We start from the raw sequence: 11,029 nt of genomic DNA, 5'->3' as shown, positions 1-11,029 counted from the left end.
TATATATAATATATATATCGATCTCTCCTACACATACACACAAACGCACTATGTCTTTCGCTTTCTGTTTGTCCCTTTTTCTGTCTCTTTCGCAGAACTACCAACAACTTGTTCAAAAACGCAAGGTATCTCTTAACGAGTTCCAGCGATCAATATTAATAGTTCATCTTTTAAGTGAAAATCTCACTTTGTTGAGAATATAAACAAAAGCCTTTCACCTTCCACAGCAGATTTCGATTTTTTTCCCTAGCATACGTGTAGAATTACAGTTCCACTGAATTCTGCATAAAAGTAAATTTGACCCCACCCCAGGCATCGTGGTGAATGTTTACACAACTATATGGCCGGTCAAAAGTGCATGTCCTTTCCACAGTTGGTGTTTTGGGGATAAACCCTTTAGTACTTAAGCCTGTGAACATACTCGATGTTGACGCATTTCTTGAAATCCCAGCTGCTGACACATACACGGCTCCTCCTTCTCTCTCTTTCTCTCTCTCCCCCTTCTTTTCCTTCTTTTGTCTATCAGTCCGTCTGTCTGTCTGTCTCTCTTCCAACACACACATACACACACACACACACACACACACACACACACACACACACACACACACACACACACACACACACACACAAATACAACTGGAGCGCTCAATACATCCGATCTAAACAAAACAAAAAAACGTGACAAAAATGCTGATCACACCAATTCTGTCACGAGTCATACAACATAGCGACTTCCTCTAGTTCCCGTTCCCAGTCAATCGTTCGTATCAAAACAGCACCAAGGCCATCAAGCAAACCTAACTAATGAGCACGTTTTCATTCCAATTGTTCCTTCCGTTTGAAGTGTTGAAACAGGCCTGAAATGCTTCGACAAAAGTCAACAGCAACGGCAAGAACAACAACTTCCAATCCATCATCACCACCACCACACATCAACAGCAACAACAGCAGCAGCAGCAGCAACAACTATCATCACTACCACCATAACACCAACAACACAACAATGACTACAACAATGATAGTAACAACAACAACAACAAAAATCAAATTCAACCCTTGCAGCAGCGGCAACAGTAACAACAACAAAAGCAACAACAACAGAAACAACAACAACAGTTATTACTGAGAAATTACAATCACATTTTTAAAAAGCAGACAAGCTACAACACAGAGACGACAACAACAACAACAACATCAAATAAACAGTCATCATTATGAAATTACAAACAAAATAAGAACACAGACAAAAAAAGCTTCACAAATCATTTAATACATTTCAGAATTCTGAACAACAACTCGCTGACTTTGACAAAGAAAACAAGCAAACACGTCCAGGACATAAAAGCGTGCAGGTAAAAATCACACTCACAGCATTCAGATAAATAGACGGGGGGAAACTGGTTGATAACAGTTGGAAAGTACACAGTAATTCTCTGTTGTAAATAAATTTACGACAACACTGGCACAGTATTATTACATAAAAATTCAGGAGGAGGGCTGCCTTGGCCCTGACGGTCAGAGGTAAACCTGTGCTGAGCTGGATAAAGTATAGGCCTACCTCCACAGCCCTTCAGATACAGACAGGAGCAAGTAAAGTCTCCATAACGATTCTCTTGGGTCCTCTGTGCATCCAACACAATAGTGAGTTTATTGTATGGTATGGTACATGAAGTAGTTCTCCATCCCTTTCAACACTGTTAAAAACTGTTTTCTTCAATGCAACGGAGCTATGTTGGCGGCAAACCATGAATGAAAAGTCACCACACAACCAAAATGCATCCGCTTTGTAGCCAATAATGTTACCAGCTGAGCTAACAGCATCAAAATAATTATATTAATAATAACAATAATATTAATAATAATAATAATAATTATTATTATTATTATTATTAATATCATCATCATTATTATTATTACATTTGTATGGTGCATATCCACTCTCTACAGATTGCTCTTTGCATTTTACATCTATTATTACCCTAGTAGACCCCAGAACACTCAGAAACATTCTCGGCTTCTCAGGAAGCGAACAGTGCAAGCAGCTGATTGATGCTCAAACATTAACAAGTTGACACGATCTTTATCTATAGCCAGGAACCTACTCCCACTTGAGCAACATGAGGAACATTTGTGTAGCGTGCCTTTTCCAAGAACACAATGTTGGGCCCCTAACGGGAATTGAACCCATGACCTTACAGTAGAAAGTCCAAGAGCTTAACGGCACAGATCTTTGAACCTTTAAAAGATTGTCTATAATTCTTTTTCAAAACCATATTCTTTATTCAAGACGAAAAAGTATCTGACCAGGAAGAAAAAATATTAAAAGGGCTTTACAATATTCTTATCTTGTATGTTTTTATAGTACAGTCAAACCTGCCCTGACGGCCACCTTTATAAGACGACCACCAGTACATACGGCCACTTTCCATTCCCCCCCTTGCGTTTTTTCTATATAATTTAACTGTGTAAAACGGGCACCTGTCCAACGCGGCCGCGGTCCCCATATTTTAACACACAACCCCTATCACACAAAGCAATAACACCTGTCTTAGACGGCCACCTTAGTGACTCCATTACGTTTTGTCATAACTTTTGAATTGGCCCCTGGCGTTGTGGGCGAGCCATCATAATTCAATCACCTGTCGTTGTTGTTAGGTAGTCCCTACAACCGATCATGTTGCGTAGGCCCCTCCCACTGTTGACCAATAGCTACCAATTTTCAGCTGCTGGTGAGGTAAGTGTGTGATCCCTCATAACCCATAAGCCCCGCCCAGAATTCATGCGCAAATCGTAAGTGAGATGAGTGGTCACTGTTTACCCAGTCTAACAAAGTTACAATCGACGTCAACATGAAATTGTGACAGAAGCGTCGCTCGTTCTCCGAGTGGTGGCGACCCATGTGTTTGTTTTAACATGGCACTCGGTCTTCCTCGTCTGGTACATTTCGTTTTATTGTCACCCTTGTGCAAAATCAGCAACACAATAAAAATTACAAACAAAATACAAACCACCACCACCAACAACAACAACAATGCGGCTACTTTCGATTGGGACCTCAGATGGGAATGGTTTGTTTTCTTCATCTTGATCAGTCCTGCCTAAGACGGCCACCTGTCTTATACAGCCACTTTTCTCCCTGACAATGGGTGGCCGTCTTACACAGGTTTGACTGTACTTGCTGGACCAAAGCAGGGGCGTCAAACTCAATAGTTCAATATTATGCACCCAAACTTCCCCCTTCATTTTAATACTTTCAATTGTTCAACATTTTTTTTTACAAGCAAGGATTATCACAGTTATTGAATTGGATCTCTCAGACAAACAAAATTATGTCAAAATACAAAAACCAGTAAGTCAATAATTGTAATTATTTCACAGAGGTCAACAATGTACCAGCATTAGGATACACTGTATTTTTCAGTATCTTTAATGGTAAGCAATAACAGACAGATATAGAAATTCATTTGAACCAGCAGCATTAAGGTACATACAGTGCTATAAATAAAACAACAGAGAAAGAGAGGGAGACGGAGAGGGAAAAGGGAGAGAGGGAGAGAGAGAGAGAGAGAGAGAGAGAGAGAGAGAGAGAGAGAGAGAGAGAGATAGAGATAGACAGACAGACAGACAGACAGACAGACAGACAGAGAGACAGAGAAAAAGAGAGACAGAGAGAGAGAGAAAGAGAGACAGAGACAGAGTCATTGAGAAGGAGGAGAGTTTATGAAAGCACAAGGTTTATGAAGTATCGGTGGAGCATACAGTACCTGCTGACTCTGAGCTCTCAAGTTTGAAATCTATTACTGGCATTAGGACCAGAAAGTTTCTTTAAATACAAGTTTCACGGCATTTATAACACAATTAAGTTTTTTTTAAAGCCAGAAATTAAAGTTATAATGAGAGAATAAAATACAAAGAGAAAAGAAAGACGACAGATATAGATATGGATGATAGATATTTAATAGAAAACAAGGGCCTAGGGATAAATCCCACCAGGGCAACTGCCAACCACCAACAATAACAGCTTGTAAAAGCACAAGGTTAATGAAGCATCAGTGGAGCAAAAAGTACTATACAGTTCCTACTTGTTCTAAACTATCAAAGCTGAAATCTGTTACAGTTACAGACCTCCTGAAGTACGAAAAGACAACTCAGGAAGTCATTTCTCAACTTAATACTGTTGGGTGGTTCTTTTCTTTTTCATTTATAATTACAGATGGGGTATTAGATACTGGGAGTCTCCTTTTAAGGGTTGTGCTGACTGAAACCTATAGCAGAAACCAATGACAGTATCACAGAAAGGACTGGAAGACCCTTTTCTGCTAAAAAGGAAAGTCGTATTTTTCATGGAAAAGTAAAATGATTGATGATGATGATGATGATGATGATGATGATGATGATGATGATGATGATGACAACCATATCCCTGTTGATGCTGGTGATGATGATAATGATGGTTCTTGTAGCACAACAAAAGCAGTTGTTGCTACCTTTCATACTAATGCACCAGACAAAGGACAAGCGAAGAAACTTAGAAAGGAGCCTTTTTTACATTTAAAGAGAACTTGATCAGGTTGTGGTCACTGTTTTTTTATATTAAGCTGTAGACAAGGTCCATCTATAGGCCACTTATTATGTATATTTCAAATGTTTTTTATCCCCATTGACACAATTCAGGTACTTTGGGAGGCTGGCTGCTCCAACCATGCCCGTCACAGTCAATCTGGGGGAGTGGGACACATCTGAACTTCCCCTCTTGGGAATTGAACTCACATCGGTAAAATTATAGAAACCCTCCCGTCTCATAAAGGGTATCATTTTGTAGCTTTTTCTAGGTTTTTTAGGGCCCTGAACACGATTTTGGCATTGAAAATCGTCGCATATGGTTAGTTTAGATGTTACGGCACTTTATTTCAGGGGGGAGAACCCCTCCCCCTGAACCTACAACACAGATATAACATACTCGCATGTCATGTAAAGAACCCCTGAAATCCCCCCAATGACTATAAAAGCATGCATTATCCCCCCAATGACTATAAAAGCATGCATTATCCCCCCAATGACTATAAAAGCATGCATTATCCCCCCAATGACTATAAAAGCATGCATTATCCACACAAAAAATCCTAAAACTAAGCCTTAACTAAAAAAAACCTGACTTTATTCGTATATCCAACGGCACTAATTTCTAAAGTGGTGAAGGAGCTGACTTCTGGTAATGGATGTGACGCGAAACGGGAGTGCTTCTATAAAAATACCCTCACATCTTTTGTGCGCTACCATTTTACCACAGACTGCTTCCTATATTGTCTCAGACTTTACACTAAAACAGATCAAGGCAACCAGCTATGAAAGGATTTTAATCATCATTTAATGAAAGAATGTAAAATGCATTTGGCACATGACTTGAGTGAGAAGAAAAATGTCAATTCATCTGCATTGCTACAAGAGATATGATTTTTGATAAAAGCCAGCATAACACTTTCTGAATATAAAATTTGTAGTCGTCTGGTAAAACAACCTGAATAATATATATATTTTTTAATGTCATAAATATTTCTGCATTTAACCAAGTTTTGTCTATTTAAAATAAAGATTTGTTCAAAGCTCTAATTTAACAAAAGACGCATTTCAAAGGAGAAAACTATTTCCATGGGTAGATTAGTTCCCTAGGGACAAGATCTACACATTTGTGGCCATATCGTCGGGCAGCTGTTCAGACGTACTAAGTCCAAATTTTTTCTTTAAAAAAAAATATATTGCAGTTTCTTGATCAGAGGTATCAGTTGCATATGCTCGTAAAAATTTGGCCAAAATTCAATTCAAAATTTTGAAAACAATAATGAAAACATATATAACTCAGATAAAAATTTGTAATAGTAATAGAATTGAAAGAGGTTTTATCTCTCTCATGAAAAATGTTGCTTTCTTGACAAAGAACCATCAGACAGCTTGCCAATGATATATCTCTTACAATTTTTTTCATATTTTTAAAATAACATAATTACAAATCAAGGTATATCAATGTTTGCTCTTTTGCCAGACCAGGATATCTCGTACCTATTCTCTAGAACTAGTTTTTTAAAAATATGTTTAAAATTCTGTGTTGTGGGGATTCCCAGGATGGACCACAGTTAAAAAAACACTTAGCATCATCTTTGGGCACCAGGTTACAGAAGAAGAAAAGCAAGGCAAATATCACTTTTTAACAGTCTCAACTAGCCAGTGAAATTCCTACTTTCAATTCAGCTTAGCTTACTTCTGTAGTGTCGATGCAACTACAGCTGTTGCTAATCAAATCATTTTATCAAATCATTTTCATTGTCTATTCAACAAATAAAGAAAGTTTTGAAAATCGTCCTTGCTGGGCAGTAAAACATCAGACAGTCTACAGGCATATACAAGTGGTCGAAAGAACTTGGTATACTACGTCAAATATTTGTCCACAAAGAAAAGAAAATGCAATCACTACAACACAACAGAATGATACAAAATCAGAGCAATAATAAACATCATAAAAACAATATCAATAAGACAGTACTTCAACAGTTCGTGAGCATGTTCTCTGTAAAGCAAAAGAAATACATATACAGTGGAGATCGCTAAAACCAAAATCTGCAGGATTGCTGGATTATCTTCATCTAGTCATATTTTTGGTTTAGAGACATTGCTCCTTCGTTGCTTCTTTTCTTCACCTATTTCAAGGAGGGTGAAAAAAAACTTGCTGCTGTTTGCCGTTTAAATTTTTTCTCTCCCAGCGATAGATATCTACAGAGTAGAATTAGGAATGTCACGCTTACAGCAAATTCCACATTTGGAAAGTTTTTTCTCATCTACCTCTTTCGGTATCAGCAATTTAAGATGCAGGGTGCATGCTTTATATTTTCTCTCCTAAATTGTCAGCTTGCTTGATCTGCTGAAGTCAAACAAAATACAAGCAAGAGAAGATCAACACACCATCCTGTACTCTTCACTAGTGAGGTAAAAAGACTCAATGCCAGCGACATCATAAATCATATCACGAGCAATGCACACGCTCAAGTGTATGTCTGTGAACTAGGCTCGCAGAGACAGTAAACCATGACCCATTGAAGGTTGTGCATCAGAGATGTACATTCGTTAACCTAGAGTCACGCACTTTTTAAACCTATTAATCTGTGTGATAAATGTTGGCAAAGAGTACTCAGGCAATGCCTCTCCCTGGCGTGTGATTGACACATGTGCGTTCTCTTCTTTTTCTTCTGTTTCGCTATCTTGAAGCAGGGAAGACTTGATGATTTGAGTTACTTGAGGAGTTGCTAGTAAAGAATTAGAAGATATCATTTTAAAAAATTCCTTTTGGTTTAGAAAAAAGAGCATTTCAGCAAACTGGCAGTTTTCTTAAAACAAATTGGGGATTCTGACGTCTTTTGAAATAGCGCTATAATTTCCGTAATCACTCATTTTAATTTAAGAGATCTCCACTGTATAAACACAAACTGTGGAGGTGGCACCATTGTCCTGTCAACAGTGCACATATCATCACAGCTCAGAGCAAAAGAGGAAAAGACATAATACAACTATTGTTTACATTCCTAAGTAGTTGGAACAAAATACAACAGTTGACTTTCTCCACGAAAATGAATTTTTTCTCTTTGTAGCACGGCTCCTGACTAGTAAGACCACCATTGCCAAAAAGCCATTTCATTTTTACGTAAAGTAAAATACTGGCTCAAGATAATGACTGCAGCCTGAGATTTTTAAAAAGCAAACAAGAAACACTCAAATTTTCAAATTCAACCAAAGCTAAAACACAACCACTCAGTTATAAACAATAAATAACGTCTAATCATATCTAAACACCATCACTAATAATACGTCAAACAGCTGCCTCTAAAGATAAAACATTCTGTAATTACTGAAGCCTTCAAATTCACACACAACCATCAGGCTATAAAGGCTAACAACAACTTGAGGGTGTCAAGCACAAATGGGCCAACTCTAAAAATATTCTAAAACTTTATTTTTTTTAAACGAAATTGTTGTTGTAAAGCAGGGTTAAATATGTTATCTTCATAAGTGGTGCAGAAATTCATAGACTAGAAATGCGCAAAGTTTTTAGTTTTAGTAAGAATTTTATGGCACTTGCAACACAAATAGGTCAAATAAATGCCAAAGGTTAAAAGTGTTACTACAAAGTTAAATATAAAGAAACCAAGGAGGCCAGATAAGAACAACAAATGTTTGATAGAAATGAAGGAGCAAACCACACCACGGCACCCACCAACTACCCACCTAGAAGTGCATGAAACATCAAGGTAAAATTTGAATTGAAGTATTCTTTGAAAGTTAAATTTATCAGTCATAAAATCTCTCCTTTAAAATAGGCTTCCTATGCCCATTAGTGCCCAACACCATTGATATACAATCAAATCTTCCAAAAGCAGTATTATAGGGGATTAAGTCAATAAAAATTTTAAAATCTACCTTAAATAGATAAATATCAGTCTATGTTTACTCTCTATTCTTTAACAACCTTAGCTCAACCACTGGGAATATGTTGGACTATCGAGGCATTTCACAAGAATTTCATGTAATCAGTCTGGCATCCATATAGCAAATATCGTCGGCGGAGAATTCTAACCGTCCAACTCCGATTTCGTAAATTTTACAGGAGAGACAAAAAACTGAATTCAAAGGCTCTTATGGGGATTTACTGTCTTAAATTGCGCTAGACTGGAATACATGACTCTACTTTTAAGTATTTAAAACAAAATTGCCGAAATTTTATTATTTTAAGTCCTAAACCAGAGTTATACGGATAGACCGCTCAGTTTTGGATTTCTAACCGTCCAAGTGTCGACGAACGAAATGTTCGTTTAGAATTCTCCAACCCGGCGGGGACGCCACGCGCTTCGTTACGTCTAACTCAGTCATCGTGACACGTTAGTGTTACCGAACAACTCGAAATGACTACACCTGCAGTCAATCCAATAGGAAACCTACTATAAAAGTTCTAATTAGTACTACATAGTACTGTAGATCTAGAATCTAACAATAATACTGTTATTATATCTAAAACTGAACGTCGCACTTTATTTCCACATAATTCTAATTAGGCAATGGGCTTGTCGACAGATTAAATGCGTCGTTAAGTTTTTACTATAAAGCTAGTATTTGATCCTTCATTCTCAAGGAAATTGTGAGAAGGATTGGTTTCTTGTCTAGCTACAAGAGAGAGAGAGAGAGAGAGAGAGAGAGAGAGAGAGAGAGAGAGAGAGAGAGAGAGAGAGAGAGAGAGAGAGAGAGAGAGAGAGAGAGAGAGAGAGAGAGAGAGATTGAGAGAGAGAGAAGGGGGGAGGGACTGAGAGAGAGAGAGGGGAGGAGGGGTCTGAAAGAGAGACAGAGAGAGAGAAAGAAAGAGAGAGAGAGAGAGAGAGACACAGAGAGAGAGAGACAGAGACACAGAGAGAGGGGGGGGGGGCAGAGAAGAATTTCCGTATACATTGTATATACGAATTGTCTTCATGGAGCTTCTTTTATGGCTACTTTTTTCCTGTTTGAAGTGCAGATTCTGTCGCAGTGCTTGCTCTCTAGTCACTAGCATAATAGTTCTTTCATTTATCATTTTCCTCCATGTTTTCCTGTCCTCGGTTATTTCTTCACTGATGCTGACATCTACTCCAAGCTTAGGTAATCTGTTTTTGCAGATGTCTTTGTACCTCAATTTTGACCTTCCCCTTGGTCTCTTTCCCTGGGCAAGTTGTCCATAGAGAAATTGCTTCGGAATCCGGTTGTCGTCCATTCTCTTGACATGGCCCAGCCATCTCAATCTTCTTAAACACAGGATTATTTGTAGGGTTGATTCATTATGAGCGACAACAGCAGCATCACCGGCAAAGAAAAGGTCTCGTATTCTTGTTTGGTTTGTTGATTTTGGTCTTGGCTCGAAGTTGAGCAAGATTGAAAAGCGACCCATCAGTTCTCCAGTGGGAGAAACTGAAATGCTTCTAACTCTAAAAACATGGTTTAACTTGGTTGGAAGACTCTAGAAGTAATATGATTTTTTTAAAGCTCAAGTAAACCCCATATATTGCTTCTCCACCTAATGTATGGCCTAATTAAATAACAAATTTTACATAGAAAGTCATCAAGATGAGGTATGCCATAGCAGCATCCAGTGTCAACAGGAATGAATTATCCTCTTGTCCAAGCACCATTAAGACGCTTTAAAATGCTCTACCCAATGAAGCTAAAGCTCTGGTTAGCTAAAAAATAAACTACATAAACCAAAACACAATACACTGCATATCAAATTAGACTTAACCGTGGGTTTTAACTTGCGCACTGGTGACGTACTCAGTTCTAGATTGTCATAGAACTTGTGGTAGTCAGATGGCACAACAGACTTCATTTCTTGCATGTGTTATTAAAGTTCTCTATGGACGAATTAAACTTTCTACCCTGGTACAGAGGCAGTCCCTTCATGTCTTTATGGAGAATGTCTGTGGACTCGCCACGCTTCAAAGGCAGATGTGACCAGTCATCATCAAATCTCAGTTTGTATTTAATTTGACCATCTGGTTGGTTAGTTTGATGAAATCAGAAAAGATACAATGAGTCAAATATGGCTTCACTTTCCTACTTTCTTCCATTAGCCTGACATAATCAGCTGGGTAGTAGATGTGCTATGAACACTGTCCAACTCCATCTGTGTATAGCCCTTCTCCAGGAATTTTAATGTTACAGTTTTACCTTTGGCAGAGCTGAAATGTAACAGTGCAGAACTCATTGTGACTTTGCAGTTCTGATACAACCACATCCATCTGAATATAATGATTTAGAGTCAAATCAGATGACAAAAAATCAACCACACAAGGAGCAAACTTATTTGCAGTCAGAGCACCTTCGAATTCATTTGAGACATAACATACACATACCCCCCCCCCCCCCCCCCACACACACACACTCATACTTTTCTTTATACAAACGGCGGTACACTGCCTGTAAGCTCTGGAAAACAGGTTCCAAGTATAACTTACTGGAGTCC

Source organism: Aplysia californica, unplaced genomic scaffold (genome assembly GCF_000002075.1).
Source record: "Aplysia californica isolate F4 #8 unplaced genomic scaffold, AplCal3.0 scaffold00315, whole genome shotgun sequence".
Classification (NCBI taxonomy): Eukaryota; Metazoa; Mollusca; class Gastropoda; order Aplysiida; family Aplysiidae; genus Aplysia; species Aplysia californica.
The sequence above is the reverse complement of the archived record's forward strand: the minus strand, read 5'-3'. Positions refer to the sequence as shown.